This window comes from Mesoplodon mirus (genome assembly GCF_964341445.2).
Source record: "Mesoplodon mirus genome assembly, chromosome: 9".
NCBI classification, from domain to species: Eukaryota; Metazoa; Chordata; class Mammalia; order Artiodactyla; family Ziphiidae; genus Mesoplodon; species Mesoplodon mirus.
Window position 1 is genome coordinate 60,065,654 of NC_138985.1, and position 25,070 is coordinate 60,090,723.

Below are 25,070 nucleotides of genomic sequence, written 5' to 3' on the forward strand. Positions count from 1 at the left end.
ACCATCTCTTTCACATATCAGTCAGGATGTGATTGCCTGTCATCTTTTAGATGTGCATCTGTTCGTGTTTCTGATTTTATTAATTGCCATTTCAATTCATCAACTAACCCTGAAAAATCTTCCCAGTGGAAACTCACTCTTTGTAGTTGTTTTCCACCGTTCAGAGATGATGTGATTCTGGGGAAGATTTATTATTCTGTCAGTGAGGGCTGGTGTAGGGAAGAGCTATAGAGAGACATCCATGCATGATCCTCCCAATTATGTGACAGATGGAATGAAGACCACAAAGCCTTGTCCTTGGAAAAGAAGGGGAAGTAGTAGTCCTTGGTTCTCTTACCAAAGAGTGCATGGCTACAGCAAGAAATCTGGGTTTGCAGCCAGAACTCATGAGTTCAAGTCCCGAGTGTGCTGTTGACCAGCTGTGTGATTTAGGTCAAGCCACCAAGTTGCTCTAAACTTCAGTGTCATTATTGTTATTATTATTTTTTTTTACTATTAACCATCTCATAGGGTTGTTTTGAGGATTAGATGAGACCATGCATAAAAGGGTGATGCAAATGGAAGTGATTATTAATATTACTATAAGCTCTTCATAGCTCTAGTTGATTTTCTACCTTAAGTTCAGTGTTGTTGGATATTAGTTGTCTTCCCTTATTTTGTTGGTGGTAGCAGAAATAGTCAATGGATAAGCGGGTCTTCAATTACAGTCTTTTCTTGGGACTAACCCAAACCTAAATCCCTGCAATATATGTCTACATTACAGGCATTAGAAAAGATATAAAAGATGCTACCAGTAAACCACAGCATCCCCTGGCCTACATAACACTTGGTCTGCCAAATCTGGACTTAGGACTCTGAATAGCATTTTTTTAGGCTTAAAGAACAGACAAATCTAAAAGAAAAAGTAGAATCCTGTCAGTTGGAGCCTATGATGAATCAGTGCTTTATTTTACAATTTTCTTTTGAAAGTTATGCACAGAAACTAATGCACTATCGTGAAGTAATTGTACTATAATAAAGATCTATTAAAATTATGATGGAAAAAACAATTTATCTATTGTTGCAGTGTATAAACGGAGGTTATTTTTCCTAATTCATGGATGGTGTGGTTAACTTTTCTTACATCAGTTTCGTTGAGGTATATATGATATACAATAAAAGCATCCACTGAAAGTGTAAAAAAAAATAAAAAGAGGCAAGTGATACTTAATAAATCTTCACACTCTTACTCAATAACAGTTACAGGTCCAGGTCTGTGACTATAATCTTTAATTGATGGTTGTTTTGTTTCCATCTATCAATAGCTTGTCTAAAGGAAATTATATTTAGGAACAATTATCTAAGAGACATGCTCCCTGCCTACCCACTTGGGTATTTTATCTTTGACTTTTTTTTTTTTTTTTTTTTTGGCCACACGGTTTGTGGGATCTCAGTTCCCAACCAGGGATTGAACCCAGGCCACGGCAGTGAATTATCTTTGGATTTAGTTAGATGACTAAAGGCATATGTTACTTTAGCTTCTAAAGAATGAATGTCCTTCCATGACCCATACTAATGCATTATATTCTCAGCTTTTTAATAAAAGTTGTTGCAAGGAAAGACATGTGAAATTAACTTTTGAATTTAGTTAAAATGCTCTTGAGGACACTATCCATATTAGTGTCCCTGATGTAAAGTCATACATGAGAGTTTTTAAAGAACTTAATAGCAGGAAAAATTTTGTCTTCCCCAAGGTACCCTTTTAAACAATGAGACCTATGTAGTTGCTTGGTGTACTTGCTTACCATTCAGCTTCCAAGAAGCTTGGAGCAAAATGTGAAGCTCAATTATGGCATAAATGTTTACTTTAATAGGTAGCCTATTTACATATCATTTTTCTAACCTTGCTAGATTGTTATTCATATCTTTTGTTGTAAGCCATATCAAATAATTTTTGAAAAGATGCATTATATAAAGAGAAATAAAATAGTAGCTCTTAATAACAACAGGACTTAAATAAGAAAGAAGAAGGAGAGGAAGAGGGAAAAGAACCATCATCTTCATCATCATTATCGCAGAGGGTGTTATAATTTCTTATTAATGCAGGAAAAGAAACTAATGGTAATTTTCACTTTATTAAAATGCTTTTTAAAAATTAGGAAACATTTTAAGCATTAGAAAAATACAGAGAAAAATATAATATGCACCTATGTACTTATTACTCAAATTTAACATATATTAATATTTGCCATTTTTTCTTCAGATGAAGAATTTTAAAGTAATAAAGGTTACAATATAAGCAAAGCCTTCCTTTTAGCCTTCCTATTCCTTCCATCTCCTCCCTGTCCTCAGGTTATCTTTACTCTGATGTGAAATTTTCTGTCTGGGCTTTTGTATATTACTACATGTATCTGTCTGCAATTTTTTTTTTGCCAGCAATGCTTTTGATTTTTATCCATGTAAATAAATTTAATTCATGTTAATTGCTAAATTCCCTCATATGATCACACCACAGTGTATTTCATCCCCTTACTGAGGACATTTAGGATTTTTCCAATTTCCTAATATGGCAAACAATACTGCCTTGCTCATGTTTCTCTGTACACAAGTGAGAGAGTTTCTCTAGGGTATACACCTAGAAAGGAAATTGCTAGATCATAGGTCTTCATTCATTCATTCATTCATTCAGCAAATAATCCAGTGTCTATTATGTGCCACGTACCATTCTAGGCATCTTTAGTTTCCTATCTACAGATACCGTGAATATGACTGCATGAAGCATTCTGGAGGTGCAGTGGGGGAAAAGGTAGACAATAAACATGATAAGATAAACAAAATACAAATATGTTAGTGAAAATGCTGTGGAAAAATGTAAGCAGAGCAGTTGAGAGTAGTGTGTATGTGAAAAGGTTTGCAATTTTATATAAGGTGGCAAAGGGTATCTCATTATGGTTTTAATTTTCATATCTCATATTATGAGTGATGAGGAGGATCTTTTCATACATTTAAAACTGTTCATATTTTATGCACCCCTTAAAAATTCCTGTATTACACCTTGTTGATTTAAATTCTTTAATTTCAAATGCTCCTTAAATATGTACAAACTAAAACTAGGAATAAATTTCTTAAACTTTCAGTTCTTATAGCTTGTAGCTCTTATCAAAGCAAATGTAAAAATTACATACAGCTCTCTCCTCTGCAAAACCAAAAAACTTTAAGTTAACCTAAACAGTTTAACATGATACACAGTATTAGCGATTATGGCTCTTTACTCTTGGGCTTGGTCTGCCTTTCCCACTAGGTGTCAAAAAATGATGCAACTCTCTCACCACTCTTCTTTCTGAATCACTGAAACACCTTTGTTCCTCCAGCACACTGTGAAGTCATATGGCCCACAGTTGGTCCAAAAGCCTCATTTACTTCTGAAGTCTACCTCTGTACATTGTTAATTAGCTGAAGACAAGTAAAGTGGGACTACTTAGCACCAATCTGATTGCAAACATAAAGACAAACTGGGTCTTTGAGGAGGCATTTGGTTATTAGGTGGTCACTCAGATGATTTAGAATATGCTTACTTTAGATTATCAGTGAAATGAATACCCCAAGTTAATAAATTCTTAAGAATATATTCCAGTGAGAATATGCAAATCTCCCCAAATGGGTCAGCCAACCCCAGTTTGAGAAACTGATCTAACATAGATTTAGAGCCCAAGGTGGATCATGAACTAGTACTAACATGGTTTCTGGAATAGGCTGATTTTTTAGGGCATGTAGTTACCCAGATGGCTGAGTTACATGTAGAAATCTTTGAAGTCTTTTTCCTTGGTTTGCCTAGTTTGGAATTGTACCCTGTGTGAAGCTCAAAATGGGCTCCCCTTTGTTATAGAGAAGACCAGGAAAAATTTGCTGCGCTGTCCTTCCTTCTATAATGCTTACCTCATTACCAGACTTCCCTGTGCTTCCCTTTCCTCAGAGGTCCAGATATGCAACAATGGTCTATTTTACTATTTTATTTTATTTTATCTTATGTTCATTAGCTGAAACTCTCATATCTGTTTGTGCCTTTGTCATGTGGATGGCAAATTCAGTGGAGAGATGACTCAAGACCTCCAATTTCTTTCATTCCTGATTGCTGGTGGATTGCTGGTATGGATATCTAGGGATGAGGGGCTAATACAACTGCCCATCTGAATATGAATCAAAATCTTTGTTTCATTATTCACAACTCGAATCATCAAATATTCTTTTTGGCAATTCAGGGTCATTATATAGATACTGAGAACAGACTTTATAGTCATACATATTAACAGTGTTGATAGAATTGGCTTTATTGAGAATTTATTACTTGCCTGTTAAATGTTAATACAACTAAAAATTAGCACAGTTAGGGAATTTTGCTCAAATAAAGGTGAGAAGTTTTACCTTGAACATATGTATATTTGTGTGTCCGTTTGTGTATACTTGTGCACATGTATATGTGTGTGGTTGAATCATGTGAAATTGCAGCTTCCGCAGGTCAAAAACAAATATAAGCAATATAATATGGTTCATGTATGCTTTACCAAAGCAATAACAAAGATAATAATGCCTGTTTTTTTTTTCTTAAAAACCAACAATCAAGCCAGTAACCTGGGTCTTAAAACAACATTTTCTTTACATAAAATATTTTAATATTGGTGGTGGGGTGCAATAAGAATGTCCTGTCTTACAGAAAACCTAGAATGCCTCTGTTCTTCATCTAGGGAAATCTTCCAGGACCCTGGGCTAATCTGTCCATAAAGGCTTCAATTACCATTCTAGCCTACACTGAGGGTTCTTTCCTGTGAACTCAATGATTTTTCCTTTGCTACCATTATTTTAGTAAATAATTCTGTATTACCTTCTTTTTTTTTTTTTTGATGTGGACCATTTTAAAAGTCTTTACTGAATTTGTTACAATATTGCTTCTGTTTCATGTTTTGTTTTTTTGGCGGTGTGGCGTGTGGGATCTTAGCTCCCTGATCAGGGATTGAACCCGCACCCCCTGCATTGGAAGGTGAAGTCTTAACCACTGGACTGCTAGGGAAGTCCCTGTATTACCTTCTTTCTAAATAAATTGTAAACTCCCTGTTCCCAGGGAGTTGACTCTTTATGGCCTTGACTCTTTATGGCTTCCAGTAACTGTTGATTTGGCTAAGCATTTGACTCAGAGAGCATTCTGATAGGATTTAATTATTTAAGTTGGTAGAGTAACAAGAAAATACTTTTCAGAGGACTAGGAATGTTGCATTTTGAGAAATCAATCAAGGATCATCCTGCTTTCAAGGAATTTACAGTCTCCTTTGGGAGACAATGCAGATTTGAGATTCTTTTAACTGTTTGAAATTCTCTTAACTGTTCTATTCCAAGCAGAATTATAAAAGGAAGCTTAATCCACCAGATTGAGTCTGTGTTGGCTAAATTGAGCACAGAGATCTTCACTTATTGATTTTAGTATGGCAGTGATATATATTTAGCAAGTCAGCCAGTTACCTGGTTTGTGCACTTATATTGGTAATAGGGTGGCATTTTCTTCAATGGATAAATTTGAAGATATATGTGAATAACCTACAGGTATAAAAGTATGATTTTTAATATATCTTAATGTTCACCAACACTATCTTCAACAAAATTGCCCCCATATCTCAAAAGTTAATGACAATTTTTATCACAGCTCAGAAAAGACCTTCAGGTAATTAATGACAACACTTCAGGCAACAGTTTTTCCCTTTTGTCCTTTCTGTTTTTGTAAGAGAACTCAGGGCCAAAAGGAGAAGAAAGATAATGGTTCACAATCAATGCTCATGGACCAGACACCTAATCTGAACTTAACCAAAAAGTCAATATTTAGCTGTACCTTATCAGTGTAGAAATGTCAAGCATAGCAAGAGACACGAACAAACTTCCAGCTGATTTCTCATTCCTGTGCTTCAGTGTTCAAAGCTGTGGGGCAGAGTTTCAACATCAGATAAGACAAAACGGCCTTTGGGAAAAAAAGACAACAAATGAGAACATTTGCAGCTGCTGAGACCCCAGTTTATAAGAGGAAAACAGTCGCAGGAGATGCATTCTAATCTCTCCCAGCACATTCCCTCGTCACCTTGTGGCCTGTGTGATGCCAGCACTTGATCATTACTCTCAGCAGGCAGCCTTCAAGAGACAGCAACTTGCTGAGTAAAGTCATAATTTGTTGCCACCCAAGACAATTGACAAAAATTTTTGGCCTTCTAAATTTGAGTGGCCGGGAGTAGATGCATCAAGCATGACTGTGGGTCATGGGCTGTGGGTCTGCAAAACAGGAGTTCCACTAGGGCTCCCTGAAGCTATGGGCAGTTCAGGTATAGAACAGAGGTTTTCAGTCTTTAAAGAACTTCAGAACACTTTCCGAATTCCATCTCGTTCCACAGGACTCCAGCTGACCTCACCCACCCATGTAATGCAATACATGAAAGTTGTATTTTGTTAAAAAACAAGGTTACATTGGAAAAACCTGTAATGATACTCACATTTAATGAGTTGGTTGGACTGTCTCTTGGTATTGAAAAATTTGGTTATGGAAAAAAGGAAATAATGTAAGAAAGAAAGATGGTGACTTACATGGCTAAATATGCACTGTTACTGACTTTTTAAGGAATTGTGGGTGGGCTTGGCATTTCATGGAACATGGAGATCTAGAAATTGCTGATAGAGAAAACATCATTTCGTCTAGAAATCCAACTAGAAAGGACCTGCATCAGCTAGATTCACAGAACAGTGAGGCCTTAGAGTTCACCAAGTGCAGGGACCAACCATTCCAAACTATTCATATAAGAGTCACTGGGGTGCTTGTTAAAAATACAGATTCCCATGACCTTCCTCCTGAACATTCTGATTCAGGGAGACTGTAGTGGGACCTGGAAACCTGTCTTTTTAGCAAGAGTCCAAAGAGATTTTGTCATCAGACGGATCTGGAAACATTGCTCTACAGTGTCCTAGCAAAATGCACATTACAGAGTAGGTACTCAGTAATGGAATGAATGAATGAAAGAAAGAAACTGCAGTGAGCATGCCAAAAGGCAGTCCTAGCCCCTGATTTTGCTGCATCCTCATTCAGTGTGCCAGGGCTCTTGGCCTTGTGCAGCTAACTCCCAAATCATCGGAGGAATGACCTTCAGAAGTAGTTGATAAAGGTTAGCTTTTTGAATGTCACATGGACTAATACTCCTTCCCCTTTGTCCTTTGTTGGAATGTCATAGTGACACACATGAAAATTCTATGTCCTGAAAAAGGAATGAATGCTAAATGTTATAAACAGAAAGATACTCATTTAAGTCTCCCTTAAGAAGAAATCTTTTTTTGTGTGTTCTGCCAAAATAGGTCCCTCCAGGCACAAACCATCCTCCCTCTTTAAGCTGTCCATAAAGGCACAAAGGAGAAGTGGTGTTGGAAGCAGAATTCCTATCTCCGTGTGGACAGTGCCACTAATAATTTCTGTACTACCCACAAGCAACCTAGTTCTTCCTTTTCTAAAATTGTATGTCATGTTAACTTTGCTACTGTGGTCCCCAGGGGAATCATTTTGTAAACTCCATGGCAAATAGGGAGGTTCTCCCTCCATACAGTTTATAAGACCTTGTTACAATACAAGTCTCAGAACTACAGGAGCAGAGGGCATGGGCTAGAAGTGAGAGAAGGAAGGTGGAAGCTGTGTCTTTATTCCCCTGTAAGGTTCTCTGGCACAGCTTTGGGCACATGGTAGGGTATGGGACTGGACTGAAAATACCCAATCATCTCTTTTGTTTAATTTCTATGGCGACCTGTCATCATCATGGGACTTATTTAGGGTCATCTAATTTCCATTGAGAAGAGGATAGACAACACAGGACAAAAAGAGCCCCAGTGAATTTGTTGAAACTTATCATGCTCGGTTTTTGTGACTTACTGAAAGATTTAGTGAGTATTGTTGGGGGAAAAAAGCAACAAGGCAGAGTTAAGTAAGGTTGCAGGCTGGTCCAGTAGTGGTTCTTAAACTTTGCTGCATATTAGAATATGGACAAGTTAAAAAATTCTAGTATCTAGGCCTTGTCCCATACCAGTTCAGTCAAAGTTTCTGGGGGTGTGACCCAGGCAACACTTAAAAAAAAATTTCTGGGGCTTCCCTGGTGGCACAGTGGTTGAGAGTCCGCCTGCCGATGCAGGGGACACGGATTCGTGCCCCAGTCCGGGAAGATCCCACATGCCGCGGAGCGGCTGGTCCCGTGAGCCATGGCCGCTGAGCCTGCGCGTCTGGAGCCTGTGCTCTGCAACGGGAGAGGCCACAACAGTGAGAGGCCCGCGTACGGCAAAAAAAAAAAAAAAAAAAAATTCCTAGGTAATTCCAATGTGCAGCCCAATTTAAGAACTAGTGATTTCTAGATTGTTCGTATATTCTATCTTTTCTAATTATATGTTATTGTTATTCCCTCTGCCTGGAATGACCCTCATTCCTTCTTCTGGTGAAGGCCTGCTCATCTTTAAAAATTTACCACACGTATAGCTTCCACTGACAGAGTTCACTCATTTATTCAATAAATATTTACTGAAATGCTCCTTCCTCCATGGTGATGGCACTCAGTGACAACACTTAATACATTTGGATTATTTTAAATTATTATTATTATTATTATTTTCATCCACAGACTTTGAGTTCTTTGAAGCCAGGGATTGCAAATTATTAATCTTTGACTTTGTAACACATTTTCCTTTATTTCCATTCCCCCAGATTCCCAGCTGGGTGATGACTGTCCCACAGACACTCAATATTGCATAATAATGATTTTTTGAAGATGTGGTTACTATACTCAGTGGATTCAAAATTGCTATAGTTTGACTTAAAATTAAAAGTTTTGTTTTAGTAATGCCCAGATTTGTTTGTAATGCTCTTCTTAGAGATGTCCATAATTTTGTGAGTCTTTTATTTGCAGTAGCATTGAATGATGCTTTCATGGAATGATATGTGATTGCTCCAAGATTTATTTCCCAGACAATACTTGGCATCATGAAATTTTATGTTAACGAGCTTCTTTTTGTTTTTGTTTTTTTTACACTCGCCGATTCTCAAGTTCACCTGCCTCTTTTTATTTCACTCATTTCTTTACCTGACACTTAGGGCCCCCTAGGCTCAGGGCCCACTCTGACTACCTAACCTTCACCTGCCCACATAAATCTAGGCTAGTCAGACTGGTCTCCTCAATGTTTCCCAAGTGTAGGGATTTTTATCCTTCTTGCCTACTATTATTCTGAATGGTTCTGGTTCTCCAAAGGCTCCCTCCCTCCATGAGTTTTAACCTGACTTCTTCAGCTTTTTCATAAGATCCATACCATGTAATTTAGCATGTCTTTATACAGTCTTATCCATTTTTTATTATCTAATATCATTCCTCACAGATGACCTGTCTCTTCACCTGACCTGTCTCATGTATAGTTTTCATAGGCTCTGTGGCACCTAACACAATAAAGGCTATTCTCTAGGTACTTAATACATGTTTCATTCTTTAGAGATTGAATTGAATCATATCTGCCATCTGGTAAAACAGGAGTGTTTAACACACAATGTAGAAAATTTAGAAAGGTTTTCTGTGCAATGATTGTCTATAGGACATAATCCAGGAAAAGTGTAACCCCAGCTCTGGGGCCCTGTTATGGGCTGAATTGTGTCCCCCCAAGTTCATATGTTGAAGTCCTAATCCGTCAGTACCTCAGGCTTTGACTGTATTTGGTGTATTTGGAGATAGGGCCTTTAAAAAGTGATTAAGTTAAAATGAGGCCATTAGTGTGGGCCCTAATCCAGTCTGACTGGTGTTCTTATAAGAAGAAGAAATTTGGACACATAAAGGGATACCACACACGTAGAAGAAAGATGTGAGGATACAGCAAGAAGATGGCCATCTGCAAGCCAAGGAGAGAGGCTGCAGAAGCCAAACCTGATGGTACCTTGATCTTGAACTTCTAGCCTTCAGAACTGTGAAAAAATAAATTTCTGTTGCTTAAGCCACTCAGCCTGTGGTATTTTGTTATGGCAGCCTGAGCCGACTAACACAGGTCCTATATGCTACCTGTCTAGAGTGACAAGGAACCTCTCAGGGATGGATTTTCCATTTCCCTCTTCTTCCTGCCTCAGTTGGAAGATTCTAGATCATGCTCCCTGAAAGAGAAGATGAAATGGAGAAGCAAAGAGATTCCTCCTTCTCTCCCTTTACCCTTCCTGACAAACTTAAGCTTGGATCTGTGAAAGGCACTCCTGCACAGATGCTTTTCTATCTCCTTTAGTCTTGGACACAAGTCACTTGCCCACTGATGAAGCTGGGTAAAAGTAGGTAAAGGTAGGGTCCTCAAGCCTCTGACATTAGTTTTTGTTTTTTTTTTCCCTTCAAAACTCTGCTTTCTTGTGCATAAACGTAATGGCTTAATTTGTATCTGAGGGAATTCTTATCTGAAAGAAGATGTTTTAGTTTGAGTTTTCTCTAAATCAGGTCCTGAGACAAGGATCTGGGGGTAGGTAGTTTATTTTTGAAGTGGTCTCAGGATGCACCAAGAGGGAGTAGGTATATAAGACAGAGATGGGTGGAAAGTCATACAGAGTGCTTTCAGGTATGGATACCTGTGGGAACCTGGGACTCAGTCCTGCCAGGGACACTATAAGATAGACTGTGTAGTCACAGCAAGGGACAAGGAAGCTAAGGCATTTATCCACCATCTTCTGCTGCTGATGTGTGAAGGGTTGGTTCTAGAGGAATGAACTAGCCACTAATCTGGCTTACCCTGAGAGTGGGCAGATCATGCTCCTACAGGCAGAGGAAGTCCAAGGTCAAAGAGACACAGACACTTGAAGTAGGAACCCATTGCCTCGTGAAAGGAACTATCCACCAGTAATATAGGCAACCATATCTACAGGAATGTGTTAAGGGGATATTGGCAAGACACCAACTGTCTGTTGCTGAAGCCTAGTTTTCAGATTTGTGGAAGCTGGACTTACGTTCTCTAAAGTTATAGCTCACTCTGTTAGGTACCATAAAAACAGATCTTTAGTGCTTTGGGCTTTTTGTGGCTAATTACTGCTTATCCCCTAAATCCCCATTTTAGAGCCATCCTGCCAGAACTTAATTTATTCTTATAATTTTACATCAGCTGTTCTTGGATTGACCCTGATCATTGTCTCTTGGGGCCTACTGGAGTATACCTGAAAGTACACTCTGTCCTTCCTGCCCCCCCAAATCTCCCAACAAGCCATATAAGAAAGCAGGGGCTTCAGTACCCTCCACCCCCACCCCCACCCCAAGGTCCTTATTTCCTGGTAAGTCATGTGTTTGTGTGGGGAGAGGGGTGGATGTTAGAACGTGGCCATAAGCCTACACAGTGCCTTCTGTATAGGTTCAGCCATGTTCTGGGCTTGTTAAATTACCTGTGGGCAGGGCCTGTCAGAAGACTGAAGATCATCCTGGGAGGTAATTATTATAAGGGATGAGGAAGCTAGGGGTGACAGCTTGATCAAGTAACAAGCCTTAGTCATCAGAGGAGAGAGGCCATTCTGAGAATGGTGTGGTGTCTATGACTCAAGTTTGTCTCTGACCTCCCTTTAGATCATGTCGCAGTCCTTCAGAGAGTTGAGGTGAAAGCTATAAATGAGAATGAAAAGAGTTTTGTGCTAAAACTGTTGGACATGGAGGTACAAGCAAGATAACTTAGGGACCCCTCTAAAATCATGTAATGCAATGAAGAGAGAGAGGACTTCCAGTTCCAACAATGTCCGTGGAGAGTGCTGGAAAAGAACAGGAGGAATCAGAAGCCACGTGGTATGTGACAAGTTTTGTTCCTTAGCACAGGTGGGATGCCCCCAGGGATTTACCAGTGTTACTTGGACAGAGCTTGATTGATGGGTATGTCCTGATAAGTTGAGGAGGAAAGCCATGAAATCTGGTTTGGCCGATTAATGCAATCTCATTTATTCCCATAGGCTTATGAGGCCTGAGCAAACCCTAGCTGCAGATGAAACATTCTGGTTGATAGGGATAAATTCTTTCATTTCTTTCCACAATCAAGTTTAGGATAGTCCTATACTGCCTGGTCTGTAGTGGGTGCTCAAAAATTTTCATTGAATGAATTACCATTACTCACATTTGGTAAACATCAAGAGTGAGCAGGATTGGAGAATAGATCCATGACAAATTCCTGGGGTGAGGAAGCAATGGATTCTTTCTTATTTGCTGTATCTTACAGAAATAAGTACTTGTGATAAGAAAACACTTATAGATAATTAAATGATTTTGTCACTGTATAAACTTCAGAGAAATCAAGTTATTGCTGAATAGTGCTTTAACTAATTGCTCTTAGTTTACCATTATTCGCTAGCATTGAGCCTTTGGCCAAGTTATTTAACATCTCTGAGCCTTGGTTATTCTGTAAAATTGAGATAATGTTACCTACCTAGTGATTAGGTATCATTACCTAATGATATTGAGAGTATTGAAGTTAATGTATGTGAAGTGCCTAGTACAGTGCCTGGGACATGGCAAGTATTTGGTGATGATGATGATAATGATGATGATTATTATCATTATTATCATATCTTAGATAATCTCTGACTATGCTAAATAAGCTCCATCTAGGGAATTGCCTCTACTTTGTTCTTTGGTTTTTAGTTGGTTTTCTAAGAATAAGTATTTAATGCAAACTTCATAACTTTAAAATAAAGCCTTTGGTGTAAACTCTTATAAAAGTTTCTGGAAGTGTAGATATATCCTCTATGTGCAGTAGTTTTGTCTTGTCTATTTTTCACTCCCTTAAAGCGAATCAACAGATCAGTGAAGCCTCATTTCCTCTTATATCAACTAGGTTGTATTTTCTGCTTTCCAATATCAGTTTTCGCTTGTTTGCATCTCTGTCAGCTAAACCAGTACTTAACACTAGGGTCTATTTTGTACTTCTCTTAGTATCTCCTTTGTAAGCTGCTTGATGAAGGTTTGCTGGAGCTGTGTGAAAGTGCATATTGTTTAGAAGACAGAACTATTTTAGCTTGAAGGTAGAGGTGTGTTTTTTCTTCTTGGTAAATTCCTTTTCTTTTGATGAAAGCCAAAACTTGAAGTTCATGGTGACAGATCAGTGTCCTAATTGCTGTGCTGTTGGAAATAAGGAGAGATGTTTATTGCTGATCAAGTAAATAGCAAACCAAATTTCATCAGTGTAGCAAGATGAGCCTACTCGGTGGGCGGGTCTTATAAAATACTTTTTCTAGTGATCCTGGGAAAACTTGTGAAGTGGTAATAATAAAAACAGCATATGGTCTTTGCAGGAACTTTGTCATACATAAGCAATGTGCTGTGGGTGTGGTAATGAACATCAGGTGTATTTGGCACATGACTTCTAAAACTTGGGGAAGAGGAATTTTGCTTTTTTGCACATACTGGAATGTGCTTTTGCATTTCTGGTATTAAAAAAATAGCTTAAGAACTACGTTATTATTTTTTTATTCCTTATTTGGAAGCTATACTGGTGAGCATAAGAAAATACTTAACTTCAGATCTTCAAAGGCCTGCTGTAGAGGTTTGGAAAGCATTTGGTTTGGCTTGAAGCAAGTTTGGCTAGTGAAGTGACAGGCACACAAGAAAGAACAACAGGTGAAAAAATGTGGAGTTTCTTTCATCTTTCAAAGGATTTTCTTGATGAATTGAAACAACCATGAAAATAAGCACTGGCCTTTGTGCCCAGTGGCCTAAAAGTACTTAGAGTGGGCCAAATAAGAATCAGGCAGGGGCCTAATGAAAATCAGGCAACAAGCCTAGGCCTAATTAAATATGTGCTGCCTCCCCCCACTTTTTCTTTATTCCCTTTGGCTCAATTTTTAACAAAAAATCTGGTTTTGTGGTAGAGAGATATTTCTCTTCCTTGACTCAGATTGAGTTAGTAACGACTAGCAAAGACAAACTGAGGCATGAGTTATTCAGTAGAACCGTGAAAATCTTTGTTGGCTAAGTAGATTTTCTTGCTGGCCTGTTTCTTTTGAAAACTGCTTGTAAAAATTAACTAATATATTTGTGGGCTAAAATAAACAATATCTCTTGAAGTGGTTCAATGTGAGTCAGAGATAAAAATTTTTCATTTTGTTTGGGAAAGATACTGCATTTGATTGTAAAGATGTTTTTAGAACAGCTTTTAGAGATGTTGATTGAGCTTCCGCAGTTTCCCCAGCTTGTTTAAAGGAGTCTTTGGGATCTATGAGTCATGAATAATTTTCTGATTAAGATCAGAAGACAGATGTCTCCAGAGAATTCTGCAAAACTTTAAAACATATTTGAACAATGTGAAATTGACATAAGAGTAGAACATTTGCTCCAATGCCCATTTTATGGCATGGCTACAGAGAGGACCTGGGACTGGATCACAGACTCCCAGGTCCTTAGTCGGGGGAGGGGGGAATTCTTTCTTGCCAGTACCTCCCATGGAGAAGTTGCCGCTTAGTTTAGCGTTTGAATACAAATAAAAGTTTTATGTAACTCAGGACATAACATACTTAATTTATTATAGCACATTTATAAAGTCCTAGGAGATGCCTGAATTATAATAATTGGTGAGTCTGTTTTGTGTCTTTCTCCAAAGCCTTTGCTTAGGGAGCGACTTTTGAAGTCAATGATGATGCCAGATTTGGAAGAATTCTAGAGGCATGTGTTTGGGGAGCAGCGCAGATGAGAATCATATTGGATCTGCAGACGGTAAGACATTACAAATATGTATGTAAAAGGATGACAAGACAATCAAATCCTATGACAGATCATTCCTTTTAAAGAGAAATATCAATGCAATACTTAGCCACCGTCAAAGAGTAGTCATAAACAATACCACCAACAAACCGTACAGTTTCAAAAGAAGCCTGGTACCCTGTTTTCCTTTTGAAATGCTTAATGAAAAGCTGCACAAAAAATTTCTGTGGATTTGAGGATTTTGGAATAAACAAGCAGTAGGAACAGAAGCCCACGTGCTCTGTCTTTACTGGCTTTGTTTTGGTTCAAGCTTAGCGCAAAATGTTTCTGCCAAGTGAGTGTATGTGTGTTCATGGGATGTTTTCTGCTTTGCTTCACTCAGGCCCTGGTTTGTATCAGTCAGACATTGTTTCAGTGTAAGAGAAAACACACCCCTTGAAACAATTAAGGGATCGAAACTTATCATGAGGGCGAATAATAGACTGCAATGTCTATTTAGAATAGGGTTTTAGAAATTAATTACTGGGATAGGTCACAGAATGCTTCACTGTTTTCTAACGATTAAAAACTACAGTTGTGATAATTAGATCGTGAGAAATTTGTCAGGGCAATATGTTTATCATTTATCACTTTAGAAAGGGGTCGGCAAACTTTTTCTGTGAAGAGCCAGATAATAAATATTTTAGGCTTTGTGCGTTTGTAGTGTGAAAGCAGCCATAGACAGTAAGTAAATGAACACAGTAAGTTTCTGTGTTCCAATAAAACTTTAGGTATTAAATATTATATTTCATATGATTTTAACATGTTCTTCCGTTGATTTTTTTCCCAACAATTTAAAAATGTAAAAACCATTTTTAGCTCTGGGTTGTATAAAAACAGGCAGTGAGCCAAATTTGGCCCAAGGGCTATAGTTTGCTGACTCCTGCTTTAGAAGAAAAGACCCTGTTATTGTTTACACTAAGATGTCTGAGCATTATTTTTAAAAGCTATGCATTTTTTTTTCAATTCACAATTATTTTATAATTCTGGTCTAGTGATTATTGTTTTTAAAATGCATTGTTAGGGTTGTTTGAGGACTGCAGTATGAGGGTTAGCATGAGATTTGACAAATGAAATTCTGACTGTTCTCATTAGGTTCCAATTCCGTTCATCAGTAAAAGGAACTTGTGTCATTGCCTCACTTGTTGCAATGAATAAATCTGTATAATTTTACAAAAGAACAACTGCATGGATTCTTTTGCAGCCTGAAGACTTGAGTGTTAGGCTCCTCTTTATAAAAGTTTCCATGACAATTTGGCCCGAGAGAATGACAGGTTTGCCCTCATGGAGAATTTCTTATTAAGGAAGCTTTTCTTTCACCAGGAAGCTTTATGGGAACTTAATAGGGGGTCAAACAGAAAGGACCAAATAGGACCCTTTCATAAACCATACCTTATACTCACTCTGGCCTGAAAGAGAGCTTGTTTCCTACTGTGTGTGGTGATGGGGTGATGTTCAGAAGCTGAGAGGTTAGAGAGGACCACCGTGCTACCCTGGGGTCCTTCCTTCCTAGTGGTAACCAGGAGACCCAGACACAAGCATGAGTTATTAATATATGGGCTAAGCCAAGAATTATAGGCCCCTAGCTTTCTCTGTTGAAAGAAAGTATGTGGAGTGGTAAAGTGAGTGGGCTCTAAGCTCGACTATCTGAGTTTTTCTCCTGGTTCTGCCATTTACTAGCTGTGTGACTTTCACCTCTCCGTGCCTCATTTTCCTCCTCTGAAAAAGGGGCCTGACAATAATAAATAACAACACTGCCGGGGTTGTGGTGGGGATTAAGTAAGTTAATACTGCTGGCTCTCCTATCTTAGGTTTCCACATCTGCTGAAGTAGGCCAACTGTACTGCACCGTGTTTTACAAGGAACTAGAGAATCCACAGATTTTGGTATCTTTAGGGTCCTGGAACTAATACCCCCATGGATACAAGGGACAACTATCTATGTAATGCATTTTGGAACAGCACCTGGCACATGGTAGTGAAAACTAAATGATAGCTGTTGTGATCATTTTCTTTCTTTTGAGACTTGAAAGTAATGCAACATTTGCAAACTCTTATTTAAAGGGAGATTCCTTTCCTCAATCATAATTGCCATGACAATATCATTTAATCTCTTGCTTTTTCTTCCTCATCAGTTATCACTCCATCGTCCTACTGATCTATATTTTCCAGCCACCTTAGCCACCCTGTCCTAATACCCATTTTGGATCTTGGCCTTTATTCTCTTCCCACGCACTGCACTTTGTTATAAACTCAGTGATCTCCTGGATCTAAATTGAGGAACACTTGGCCCATTTATAAGAGGGAGGCATAGTTCATCAGGTGTAACCTAATATATTGCCTTGTAGCTGTGGCACAGCCCAGTCTGAATTTGGTTGGAAATTAATGGGTTTTCCAGGCAGGTTTATAGTATGCTGCTTATATCCTGATAGAGCTGAGATGTTGAGAGGATAGAGCCCAAGGGGGAAAACTGGTAGTGTTCTGAAGGTAGGCTTTATGTCTCAACATTTTTTAGTAGGGTGCCCCAGGGGGTTTTGGAGAATGTTCTGTATTCTGAAGACCTTCAAGAAGGACTTTGCACTTGACTATATATATTGGGCTTGGGTCCCTTTCCTGCCAACTGCTTTCTGTACTGGAAGAGAAGAAGCTTTAAATGTTTCTGTACACTGTTTTAAATCCAGCTAAGGCTTTGTTATCTTTCCTCTTCACCCTGTGCTCTGGAGCTGGGCAGGAGTGTGGACAGTTGTTGAGGGAAGCTTTTATTTTTGTTAATTATTATCCTGGATTTGGCTATTCCTATTTTCTTGGAATAAAAGTGAGATATTGTTTGGACTACTCAGTTTACAGAGAGTAGGATTTTTTGTTTTTCCCCTAGAGAGGATGCGTTGTATAAGTTTTGGACAAAAGCAATTCTGAAACATTTTAATATGTTTGCATAAGGAAAGGCCATGTTGCATAAGGTTTACATGAGGTCTTTGGCTTTTGCTCTTTTGGATGACTCTAAAAAAGCAGTTCTTAGTCCTATAAGAAACAACGTCTGTATTAAATTCCTGCTTATCCCTTAAAAACACAATATAGGGGGCTTCCCTGGTGGCGCAGTGGTTGAGAGTCCGCCTGCTGATGCAGGGGACACGCGTTCGTGCCCCGGTCTGGGAAGATCCCACATGCCGCAGAGCGGCTGGGCTCGTGAGCCATGGCCACTGGGCCTGCGCGTCCGGAGCCTGTGCTCCGCAACGGGAGAGGCCACAACGGTGAGAGGCCCGCGCACGGCAAACAAAACAAAACACAATACAGGCCTAGTTTTTCCTCTCATATTTCTTTACTCTCTAGGTATCTCATCCATATGAGACGTTCTCCCTGACTTCAAAGGGTGTATCATGTAGGCAAGAAATACCCAGAGAGTAGAGGGGAATGAGACTGTGCCCCCAGTATAGTTTTATTCGATTGAGACAATTCATCTAAATGACGTTTGCTGTTGTGTTAACTGCTTACACTTTAGGCTCAAGTAGATGATGCCTCTTTCTCTAGCAGAGTAGGTTCCTGCTGTGTGCAAAGGGCAAAACCAAGACACATGTTTGGACAACAAGGCACACCAAAAGACTATTTCTGTTGTTCATTTCAAAGGTGAGATATTCTCTGCAGTATTTTTACTATAGATTTTCTGGAGTACAACCAGTGGTGTTCATGATGATCCTGTATTATAAATGAGAAAAGTAGTTTGGGAATTAAGTCATTTGCCTAAAGCCACACAATTGGTAGGTTGTAGAAAACTAGGATTTATAACCAGGTCTGTCTCTTTTCACTAACCCAGTCTGCTTCCCTTCAAGCTGAGATGGTCTTTGTTAACCATCTGGCAGAAAATGCTCACTTGGGATATAAAAAAGTGTCCTCCAGGGCTTCCCTGGTGGCACAGTGGTTGAGAGTCTGCCTGCCGATGCAGGGGACACGGGTTCGTGCCCCAGTCTGGGAAGATCCCACATGCCACGGAGCGGCTGGGCCTGTGAGCCATGGCCGCTGAGCCTGCGCGTCTGGAGCCTGTGCTCCGCAACAGGAGAGGCCACAACAGTGAGAGGCCCACGTACTGCAAAAAGAAAAAAAAAAGTGTCCTCCAACCATACTTAGAAAATTTTTATAGAAATAGATGGAAAAATATGTTGCTTTTCCAGATTTTAAAACGTAAAAATTTGAAGCTTAAATTACTGAAAAGTGGGCACAATTACACAATTAAAATAAACTGTGTGTATAGGTCTATATTCAAAGAATTAGGCATTTAAAATGATTATTTCACAAAACTAATCAAGTCCATAACCTTTGTCAGAGTAAGACCTGATTTAGTAAGTACAATATAGACTGAAAAAATGAACAGTTTCCTGTATGGGTCTAAGTGTAACAGTGATGATCATATTTTAGATTTTTTTTTTTTTTTGGCGGTATGTGGGCCTCTCACTGTTGTGACCTCTCCCGTTGTGGAGCACAGGCTCCGGATGCACAGGCTTAGTGGCCATGGCTCACGGGCCTAGCCGCTCTGCGGCATGTGGCATCTTCCCAGACCGGGGCACGAACGTGTCCCCTGCATCGGCAGGCAGACTCTCAACCACTGCGCCACCAGGGAAGCCCTAGAATATTTTTTAATTTTAGAATTTTAATCATAAAAGAATTGCTGACAAAGGAATAAGAACCCAGAGTTTCTTGCAGGTGTTTAAGAACATGCACAAGTTTTTGCTGCAAAACAGAGATAAAACAGTCTTTATTTTTGTGTTAGAGTTTCCTTTTGGCTCAGATGACCAGATCTACAAAAGAGAAAATGAAGAGATTTTGCTATTTCAAAAAAGGTTTTCTGATATTCTTAGGGAAAAAAATTGTAAAAGATATATGCATTCTTCTAAGATAGTTTGTCTGTCAGTCATCTATCTTATTACTGCACAAAATTCTTTCACTTTTCTCAGTCTTGGTTTCTATTTTTGTCTATAAATACTGACAACTTCTCTATCTAGGTTTTTGAGAGGGTCAAATGATATGTAAAAGTACTTTGCAATGGTTAAAGTGTTATTCATATGGAATGGTAAGTGCATGCAGACAATACTTTTCAAGATTCTCCGATATATTTTCCCCTTGTGGTAATATAGTCCCCCCACTCCACCGCCATCGCCTTTCCTCTGTTATTGCCCCAGGGAAGAACAGAGAGAATGTCAACTAGGGGGTGGGCAAGATAAGAAAGGGAGACAGGTCTTGTCAGTCAAAAGGGAGAAGTTGAAAACCCTTCAAATTCTAGGAGGCAGAGGGAGAAGAGAGAAAGGAAAGAAGGAAGGAAGAGAGAGAAGGAGGGAGGGAAAAGGGCAAGAACTCAGCATTTGTGTATGGGCTCCATGCATGAAAACTTCCATAGGATGGGTAGAAACATCCAGAAAGGTTTTAGGAGAACCTGGAATTCCCCTCTCTCCTGAGGGGAGAATGAAAGCCCGTAAGAAAAGTTATGAGGTCAGCATGGCCCTCTGTGATGTGGAAACAGTAGAGCAGGATTGTGAGGAAGAGTCTATGTAGATGGTCCTGAGATAGTATTTCTAGTTGCCCAGGGCCTGTACAAGGCATGTACAGGATCCAGAAGTCCTCATGAACCAAAGGGGGAAGGTGCAAACATTTGAGAGAACTGGTAGGCTAGAATAGGTCCAAAAGCATTCTACCACCTATTAGATAGATGAACATCAGAAAGTCAGATAATACCAACTATTGCTGAGGGATTTGGGAAACCATCTTTCCCTGTTAGTGGAAGTCTAACTTGATACAGCTATTCTGGGGAGTTATCTGGCTTAGAGAAATCTGGTCATATACACTAAGATTCCCACTCCTGAGTATACACTCTAGAGCCACTCTGACATGGGACTGTAAGGGAACATGTATAAGTATGTTTATTTGGGAAGACAAAGTTGGTGGTAAGTGAGGGGAATGAATTAGTGAATTATAGGATATACATATGTAGTGGAATTCTGCATACCACTCAGAATTAATTATCTAGATGTACATAAAGCAACATGGATAGATCTTAAAAACATATGTTGAATGAAAAAAGAAAAAAATTGTTCTATAGCACAGTTAGATGTATATAAATTAAACACCTACAACATAAACAGTATTACATATTTCTCAAAGATACAAACATACCTAAATACATTTATGTCTTATAAACATTTGTGTGGATGCCTCTCGCAACAAGGGGAATGGAAGTTATGATGAGAAGTTAAGGGGAAAACAATAAAAATTAATAAAACATGACATAGGCCTTATGAGGTTAAATGATGGTATAGCATGAGCTAAGAGATATAATTAACTCTGAACATTAGGTTAAAAAAACATCTATAGTTTGCATATCTGAATCACAGTGAATGCATATGGTGATATATTGTGATGATTATATTCAGGAGAGGTGGTCCTGCAAGGAGTGACAAGGAGTGACCAGCCTCTATAGGTAAGCTACACATCCAAATTACATAAACAGAAGATTTCAGGGCCAGGATGGAATTTAGTAAATTGCTTGTTATTTAGTTCTCCGATGCCCTGGAAGATGAAACATTTACCCCTTGAGATTAATTTTTCACTGACTGATCAAACTCAGTATACTATTTATGTTCTCTGCAACAGGAATTTTAAAGTATATAAATTTTTAAGCAAGAGTCTGATATCCAAAAAGACACATTACTTTCATCTGAAGTAATCTGAAGTTCAACTGGGTGAAATACTGCTATAATTTAAGCTCCTTATTTATAAAATATGGATCCAGTTAATCAGATTTATAGTGTGAAGTTGGAGCTCTCTCTGATAACTAGAGAAGGAGGTCTAATGGTCTTAAAATATTATCCCCTCTGGTCTTCATTATTTACCAGCTCCATGTTGGCTGTCACTACCTTTGTAGACCTCGGTTTTCTCATCTGTAAAATGATTGGACTAGTGCATCACTCCCTAAAAATGCTATGATTTCACAATAACAAAACCAAAAAAGATGATTAAAATCTACTTTCTACTAAATAGAAGGTCCTCCCTGCTGTATTTCCAACAGTCTACCAGGATTGCCTCAGGATGAAGAGAAGTTGACAAGCACTAACTCCAACCGTAGGTGTGAATGAAGTTCTATTTCCACACTGTTATCTTCGGGTCATCCAGTGCTTTTCAGAATCAGGCATTTAAAAAATTCCAGTGCGGGCTTCCCTGGTGGCGCAGTGGTTGAGAGTCCGCCTGCCGATGCAGGGGACACAGGTTTGTGCCCCGGTGCGGGAAGATCCCACATGCCGCGGAGCAGCTGGGCCCGTGAGCCATGGCCGCTGAGCCTGCGCGTCCGGAGCCTGTGCTCCGCAACAGGAGAGGCCACAACAATGAGAGGCCCGCATACCGCAAAAAAAAAAAAAAAAAAAAAAAAAAAAAATCCAGTGAATTACTCTTTGAGTTATTCTTAAGAGTAGAGTTGGAGCAATAGATTTATATGCTGGTGCCTCGGTATAATCCCATGATCAGAATCTGTGATTCTGGATGGTGTTAGAAGTAAAATTAGTTCTTTAAGTTTCTTTGGGTGCTTCCGGTATAAATATATCCTGGATGGTTTGCAAGATGGTTTTGTAACATAATAATAATAATACCTAATGCATTATAGTACATGCCCAGACACTGTGGTAAGTGATTTCCAAATATTAAATCAATTCATTTTCACAACAACCCTGTGAGTTAGATACTATTATTATCCCCTTTTATGGAGGAGGAAAATGAAACAGAGAAGTTAAGTTGCTTAAAATTTTTGGCTAAAAAGTAGGGGAGATGGGATTTGAACCCATGCTGTTTAGCTTGAGTACATGCTTTTAACCCCTAGGCTTACTATCTCTCTAATATGGAGTGAAGTTCCAGTTTACATCAACATTCTTATATTATACTAGAGATTTTTCTGCACTGTGTTCTGAAAAATGTTCCCATTACTCTGCTGCTGGTCAGTTCTTGGAGGAAGATAATCAGGAAAAAAAAAAACCCATCAGCTTGGCTCTCTTACTTTGATTCTTCCTTCAACCCTGCCTCTTACAACAGTGTATCTAATATTTATTCAGTTCCTCCTCTGTACCAGATTAAGTGCTTGATTTTTATTAACTTGTTGATTCCTCATGATGCATACAAGGCTTGCATGATTTTTAGCCTGATCTTACTGATGAGCAAGCTGAGGCTTACGGAAGTTAAACATTTTGCTCGTGGTCATATGTCAAAAGATTATCCACCGGAGCATGCTGTGGCACCATTGCTAAGCCCCTTAATAAAACATGATATAGGCCTTGTGTGCTTCTTCTTTTTTTTTTTTTTAAACGTCTTTATTGGAGTATAATTGCTTTACAATGCTGTGTTAGTTTCTCCTTTATAACAGTGAATCAGCTATACGTATACATATATCCCCATATGCCCTCCCTATGCGTCTCCCTCCCACCCTCCCTATCTCACCCCTCTAGGTGGTCACAAAGCACCGAGCAGATCTCCGTGTGCTATGCGGCTGCTTCCACTAGCTATCTGTTTTACATTTGGTAGTGTATATATGTCCATGCCACTCTCTCACTTCATCCCAGCTTACTCTTCTTCCTCCCCGCGTTCTCAAGTCCATTCTCTACATCTGTGTCTTTATTCCTGTCCTATCCCTAGGTTCTTCAGAACCATTTTTTTTTAGATTCCATATATATATGTTAGCGTACGATATTTGTTTTTCTCTTTCTGACTTACTTCACTCTGTATGACAGACTAGAGGTCCATCCACCTTACTACAAATAACTCAATTTCACTTCTTTCTATGGCTGAGTAATATTCCATTGTATATATGTGCCACATCTTCTTTATCCATTAATATGTCGAGGGACACTTAGGTTGCTTCCATGTCCTGGCTATTGTAAATAGCGCTGCAATGAACATTGTGGTACATGACTCTTTTTTTTTTTCTTTTTTGCAGTGCGCGGGCCTCTCACTGTTGTGCCCTCTCCCGTTGTGGAGCACAGGCTCCAGACGCGCAGGCTCAGCAGCCATGGCTCACGGGCCTACCTGCTCTGCGGCGTGTGGGATCTTCCCGGACCGGGGCACGAACCTGTGTCCCCTGCATCGGCAGGCAGACTCTCAACCACTGTGCCACCAGGGAAGCCCCATGACTCTTTTTGAATTAAGGTTTTCTCAGGGTATATGCCCAGTAGTGGGATTGTTGGGTCATATGGTAGTTCTACTTTTAGTTTTTTAAGGAACCTCCATACTGTTCTCCATAGTGGCTGTATCAGCTTACATTGCCACCAACAGTGCAGGAGGGTTCACTTTTCCCCACACTCTCTCCGGCATTTACTGTTTGTAGATTTTTTGATGCCATTCTGTGAGGTGTGAGGTGATACCTCATTGTAGTTTTGATTTGCATTTCTCTAATGATTAGTGATGTTGAGCATTCTTTCATGTGTTTGGTGGCAATCTGTTTATCTTCTTTGGAGAAATGTCAATTTAGGTCCTCTGCCCATTTTTGGATTGGGTTGTTTGTTTTTTTGACATTGAGCTGCATGAGCTGCTTGTATATTTTGGAGATTAATCCTTTGTCAGTTGCTTCATTTGCTAATGTTTTCTCCCTTTCTGAGGGTTGTCTTTTCATCTTGTTTATGGTTTCCTTTGCTGTGCAGAAGCTTTTAAGTTTCATTAGGTCCCATTTGTTTATTTTTGTTTTTATTTCCATGTCTCCAGGAGGTGGGTCAAAAAGGATCTTGCTGTGATTTAAGTCATAGACTGTCGATCTATGTTTTCCTCTAAGAGTTTTATAGTGTCTGGCCTTACATTTAGGTTTTTAATTCATTTTGAGTTTATTTTTGTATGCTGTTAAGATGTGTTCTAATTTCATTCTTTTACATGTAGCTGTCCAGTTTGCCCAGCACCACTTATTGAAGAAGCGGTCTTTTTTCCATTGTATATTCTTGCCTCCTTTGTCAAAGATAAGGTGACCATATGTGCGTGGGTGTATCTCTGGGCTTTCTACGCTGTTCCATTGATCTATATTTCTGTTTTTGTGCCAGTACCATACAGTCTTGATTACTGTAGCTTTGTAGTATAGTCTGAAGTCAGGGAGCCTGATTCCTCCAGCTCTGTTTTTCTTTCTCAAGATTGCTTTGGCTATTCGGTGTCTTTTGTGTTTCCATACAAATTGAGAAATTTTTTGTACTAGTTCTGTGAAAAATGCCATTGGTAGTTTGCTAGGGATTGCAATGAATCTGTACATTGCTTTGGGTAGTATAGTCATTTTCACAATGTTGATTCTTCTAATCCAAGAACATAATATATCTCTCCATCTATT

At 39.1% G+C, this 25,070-nt stretch overlaps 1 protein-coding gene across 1 annotated transcript in view; it reads left to right on the top strand.

Annotated features, from left to right (window-relative positions):
- The window catches only part of MTERF1 (mitochondrial transcription termination factor 1), a 462,335-nt gene that overhangs the window by 116,716 nt on the left and 320,549 nt on the right, over window positions 1-25,070 (top strand). The window contains exon 4 of the transcript XR_014294933.1: window positions 14,608-14,720. The gene's annotated coding sequence lies outside the window, so the exon portion shown is untranslated. The remainder of the gene's footprint in view (window positions 1-14,607; window positions 14,721-25,070) is intronic.